The sequence below is a fragment of the Sorex araneus genome, chromosome 2 (assembly GCF_027595985.1).
Source record: "Sorex araneus isolate mSorAra2 chromosome 2, mSorAra2.pri, whole genome shotgun sequence".
In the NCBI taxonomy this organism is placed as follows: domain Eukaryota; kingdom Metazoa; phylum Chordata; class Mammalia; order Eulipotyphla; family Soricidae; genus Sorex; species Sorex araneus.
In genome coordinates, this window is record NC_073303.1 from 225,297,535 (window position 1) to 225,303,397 (window position 5,863).

Below are 5,863 nucleotides of genomic sequence, written 5' to 3' on the forward strand. Positions count from 1 at the left end.
AAAAATCTAACATAAGAAAGCAATCAGAGCATATCAACTCCTGAAAACAAAAAAATTCTCATCTGGGCTAGAGAAAATTAAAAATGCCATTTAGCTGAAGAATTTCTGAATTATCAGCAAAATAAACTCATTTTAGGAGCAGGGGAACCCTCGGTTATTTCTTAATACCAAAATGGACATCAGCTTCTCTTCTGAGGCTGAGGGTCTCCGACGACCCCTCTCAGCTGACTCTCAGCAGAGGTGCGTCAAGGACCACACCATCTCCCCAGACAAACAGCACTGGAACATTCTGTTTTGTTGATTTATAGATCTCTTCATAGGTCTCTTCATCAGTTCTATAGTAGTCACAGTTTCTTCCACATCTCCCCAAATATTATTTAAATGTTGCTCATTTGCATATAATCTGCCTCGAAGCTCTCTGAATTTCACATTTTCACATAAAATCTCTCATCTAGGGGCTGGAGCGATAGCACAGCGGGTAAGGCATTATGCCTTACATGTGGCCGACCCAGGTTCGATTCCCAGCATCCCATAGGGTCCCCTGAGCACTTCCAGGAGTAATTCCTGAGTGCAGAGCCAGAAGTAACCCCTGAGGGGCCGGAGTGATAACACAGCGGGTAGGGCGTTTGCCTTGCACACGGCCGACCCGGGTTCGATCCCTGGCATCCCATATGGTCCCCTGAGCACCGCCAGGAGTAATTCCTGAGTGCAAAGCCAGGAGTAACCCCTGAGCATTGCTGGGTGTGACCCAAAAAGCAAAAAAAAAAAAAAAAAAAAACAGAAGTAACCCCTGAGCATCACCGGGTGTGCCCCAAAAAGCAAAAAAAAAGAAAAAAGAAAACTCTCTCATCTAGGCTGGGCCTAATGAGGTCCCAGGGCTCCTCCACGGTATTGGTAGTTGGTTGCTGGTCCACGTCATCCGCCATGTTTCAAACCCTGCCTCTCTTGCTCATTTCATATCCTCATTTCAATAAAGTTTTAGTAAACTTTAGTAGCACTGTAGCACTGTCATCTCGTTGTCTGGGATCAGCCACAGACAACTTTGCTTGAGCGGGCAGCAGTAATGTCTCCATGGTGAGACTTGTTGTTACTGTTTTTTGGCATATCAAAATATGCCATGGGCAGCTTGCCAGGCTCTGCCATGCAGGCGGGATACTCTCGGTAGCTTGCCAGGCTCTCCGAGAGGGACAGAGGAATCAAACCCGGGTTGGCCGCATGCAAGGCAAACTCCCTACCCACTGTGCTATTGCTCCAGTCCAGTAAACTTTAGTAGCTTTCTTTTTTTTCTTTTCTTTTCTTTTCTTTTTTGTTTTAGTTTTTTGGGGTTTTTTTGTTTCAGGACCACACCCGGCGATGCTCTAGGGTTACCTGTGACTCTGCACTCAGGAATCACTCCTGGAGGTGCTTGGGGGACCCTATGGGATGCCGGAGATGCCTGATTGGCCACATGCAAGGCAAATGCCTTTCCCGCTGTCCTATCACTCCAGTCCCCCTTCAGTAGGTTTCTGAGGAAGGTAAGAGAGCGGGAGAGAGCCCTGTCCCTGCGGGCAGTGTGCTTCCTCTCAGGGGATAAAGTGCCCACATCATGGAGGGGGGCAGGGGAAGAAGTATACTGGAAACCTACAGTCCTATTCCTACACGTCTCCGTCACTCCTCTCACAGGCTCTTTCCTTCTGACACTTTGCTTACCTCTGTAGGTTCTCCCTCACCCCACACATTTGTGGCACCAGCTGGGTGTCCCCTGCCTTTGCTCACTGCACACACTCTCTACCTGGACAGAGCATCAGGCTTCACAGGGAAGAATTCAAGTCTCTCAGACCCCTCTCAGGAGTCAGCCCCACGCCCAGGTTGTCATCTGAGCGTCAGACCAGTGGCTGCACCTCTGGGGTTCCCACCTCCTCCTTTCAATCCACCCCATCCTTTTAATCCATCCAAGAACCCAAAATCACACTCACTTGAAGAAACACGATCGGTTTCTTCAAGGAGATTGTTTAGGAGACAGAGGAAGACTCACAGCATGTAGGATCTTCTGCCCCCATGAAGCTGGGTGCGTCACAGTCCTTGTGCCCGGATGTCGTCACCGACTTGCACTCCCATCACTGGCACTCCTGGAGGCTGCCTCACACAGGCCTGGTCAACTCTCGAGCCCACTTCCAGCCCATGTCTCCTCTCTGGAGGCTGAGCTGGCTGGGCTGCTGAGAAATTCACCCTTCTGGGGCCGGAGTGACAGTACAGCAGTCAGAGTGCTTGCCTTGCACACAGCCAACCCGGGTTCCATCCCTGACATCCTGTAAGGTCCCCTCGAGCACCACCAGAAGTGACTCCTGAGTGCAGAGCCAGGAGCTGAGCCCTGAGCATTGCTGGGTGTATCCCCACCCACCCACCCACAAAAAAGAAATCACTGTATCACTGTATCACTGTCATTCCGTTGCTCATTGATTTGCTCAAATGGGCACCAGTAACGTCTCCATTGTGAGACTTATTGTTACTGTTTTTGGCATATCGAATACGCCACAGGGAGCTTGCCAGGCTCTGCCGTGCGGGCAAGATACTCTCAGTAGTTTGCCGGGTCTCTGAGAGGGACGGAGGAATCGAATGCGGGTTGGCCGCATGCGAGGCAAACACCCTACCCGCTGTGCTATCACTCCAGCCCACAAAAAAGAAAAGAATAAAAAAAAAAAAAAAGAAAGTAAACTCTACCCCTCCTAAGCGCCCTCATCCAGAATCCAACCCAACATCAACTTGTGGGCTTTACAGAACTAAAGCTGCTCTCGGGAATTTACCAGGGATTTAGGGGCCTGTCAGGGATGGGCTCAAAGTCCAAACTTCAAACCAAAAGAGGTTCCTAATGTTCTTATCACTTAGGATGTTCCAAGGGTTACCTAACTCCCCGGGTTGGGAGACGACTTACCCTGCATGCGGAGAATCTGGGCTGATCTATGTCACCACAGACAAGAAAAAACAAATAGTAAAGAGCTCTCTGCCAGGCACAGACGGCCACACAAACAACACATGTGTTTTCTATTCTCTCACAGCCACTTACAACCGGCTTTCTTTGAGGGCTTCTAAAAGTGCTGTGTAGGGGCCAGAGCAATAGCACAGCGGGTAGGGTGTTTACCTTGCACGCAGCCGACCCAGGTTCGATCCCCAGCATCCCATATGGCCGCCCCAGCACCTCTAGGAATAATTTCTGAGTGCAGAGCCATTTGTAACCCCTGAGCATCGCTGGGTGTGACCCAAAAAGCAAAAAAATAATAAATAAATAAAAGTGCTATGCAGTCATCTCCAGGCTGCTTTCTTTGCCCTACAGTGGGTTCTGCTGTAACATGCACACTCCTAAAACTCGCCATACTGTGCACAATTGGGTTATAAAACCACAGAGCTTATTAGAATGCAGGAGGGAGGATCCAGTTAGGCCTATGAGACTCACACACTTCACATTTGCCAAGATAGGAACCTCATAAAGATAGTGACACAGTTTTACACGTATTAAATGGCTAAGAGATACCTAATGACTATAATAAACAGGCATCTTGCCTGGAAGGAGACTTGAAGCTTGCTCGCGGGAGCACTGGGAGGATTACATACAGCTCATGAGTTCAGGGAAAGAGGCGAGAGAAGATTCCCGCCATCCACGGGAGATGAGCAGCCATGGGACCCGAGGGAGCTGATAGAGATGTTCCACCTATGAGCGTCTTGTGACTCAGCTGGACCAGACACTTATTCTCTACATTTATCCATGTTTCTGGCAGACAAAATTGTATGTGAACAAACATGGCATTCATGCTGTGATTTGATTATTCCATAAAACGTCAAGTTGATTGATCTTGAAAGTTTCTTTTTCTGGGGCTGAAGAAATAGTACAGTGGGCAGGGCACTTGCCTTGCACTCGGCTGAGCCAGGTTTAATCCCTGCCACCCCATCCCTGAGTACAGCCAGGCACAATTCCTGAGTGTTGTGGGTGTGGCCCTGAAACGAAATTAAAAAGAAGGAAAGAAAGATTTTACTTTTAAAATAACCAGTGAGTTGTTTCTATGTATCTTACAAGTAACTTTAGGTGATTTGTATATGGTGTGGAAATTATGGAAAATGGGTATTAAGTGTCTTATGCTGTGTCCGGAAAGCGGCCTGGAGCATGGCGGTGGCTGGGTAGCTGAGGTAGTGGAGGTCTCCCGGTGGGGTATTTACCTGGCTCCGGTAGGGTGGGCGTCTGGGTTTGATCCCTCAAGCACCGGAGATTGGAGGAGGCAGACAGAGGATCTTGTTTCCAGGGTCTCGATGAGCCTAGAGTCCAAGGTCGCAAAGTTGTGCTTTACCTGGTTCTTCGGGGCTTCACTCATGCGTGAGGTTTGGCCCGAGTGTCCAGAAAGCGGCCTGGAGCGTGGTGGTGGCTGGGTAGAACAACAGAAGTCGTTCTATGGCCATTTCATATGTCAAGCAGACACAAACCGTGATGTGAATTTAGGAAGACGGATTATTCAAATAGATTTCTAAGCCCAAGAGATGTGCTGGGCTTCATGGAACACTGAAGCTGCCAAGTGCTCCCTTTGGAATTTCTCTAGATAAATTCACGGCTGGGCAACCTCTTATAGTCTAGCCCACTGATATGCCTAAAGCAGCACACGTGTGTTTGGTTTTAATATACTTGCTGTATTCTCTGACATACATTCTCCGTCCCTCTCGGAGAGCCCAGCAAGCTACTGAGAATATCCTGCCCACACGGAAGAGCCTGGCAAGCTCCCCATGGCATATCTGATGTGCCTAATACAGTAACAATAACAGGTCTCATTCCCTTGACCCTGTAAGAGCCTCCAATTATTGGGAAAGACGAGTAAGGAGAGGCTGCTAAAATCTCAGGGCTGGGATAAATGGAGACGTTATTGGTGCCCGCTCAAGCAAATCGATGAACAATGGGATGAAGTGATGCAGTGAGTGATTCCTCAGCCTGGGTAGTGGAGCGATCATACAGCAAGGAAGGCCCTTGCCCTGCCTGCAGCAGACACAGGTTCAATCCCTGATACCCCATACCCCGGTTAACCTGAGCCCACCAGGAGTGATTCCTGAGCTCAGAACCAGGAGTAAACCCTGAGAACTGCTGGGTGTGGCCCCCAAACAAACCAATAATTCCTCATCTATACTAGATACTTCTTATCGGAAACCTGACGAGAGACCTATAATGTTCTTTCTGGAAGGGGCCACTTTCTTCCGGGCAAGATGGAAGCACCGTTTCCCTTTCCAGAGAGCCCTTCCCTCGTCTTGCAGCAACTGATAATGAAAGAAAGCCTGTAGACACGGCGTGGGTCTCGTACCTGGAGGCTCGAGGTCGGCCCTGTGCCCACCAGGTTCCAACCAAGAAGGGGAAGGTCATCAGACCAGGGAGAGAAGTTCTTGGCCCGATCCTGAGTTGCTGGTGGAAACAGTGCAAAGTGGAAAGAGGACCCGCGAATGTCATGGGCTGGGCACTGTGAAACAAGCTATCACGCCGACAGCTGAGGGAGCTCAGGGCATGGGTTCGAGTCATTAACACTCCGAAGTGAAGAGGCGAGGCCCTGAAGAGAGCGAGCTGCTCAGCTGCTGGGCCCGGCTCAGAGCAAGGCCCAGGGTGCCTGGGACCCAGACCTCTGAGGAGGAGCACGGGCTGGCTGTTGCTGGTGTTTCGAGGAGAAAGACATGATGAAGATGGTTCTTGGAGAACGCGTCCAACTGGCTTCAGCGCTGCAGAGCTCTGGGAGGCACTGGTGCAGCTCCGGCCACGTCCCTTGCAGGGGCAAAGCTCTCAGCAACAGCATCTCACAGGCAGAAAACCCTGCAGAAAGCAAATGACCAACCAACAGTCTCCATTGTGCCCCCTATTGGCGGGTCT

The 5,863-nt window shown here is 50.0% G+C and overlaps 1 pseudogene; it reads right to left on the reverse strand.

The window, feature by feature from the left end:
- Positions 1-220: 220 nt before the first annotated feature.
- On the reverse strand, positions 221-926 carry LOC101540702 (U6 snRNA-associated Sm-like protein LSm3; annotated as a pseudogene).
- Between the last annotated feature and the right edge of the window lie 4,937 nt (positions 927-5,863).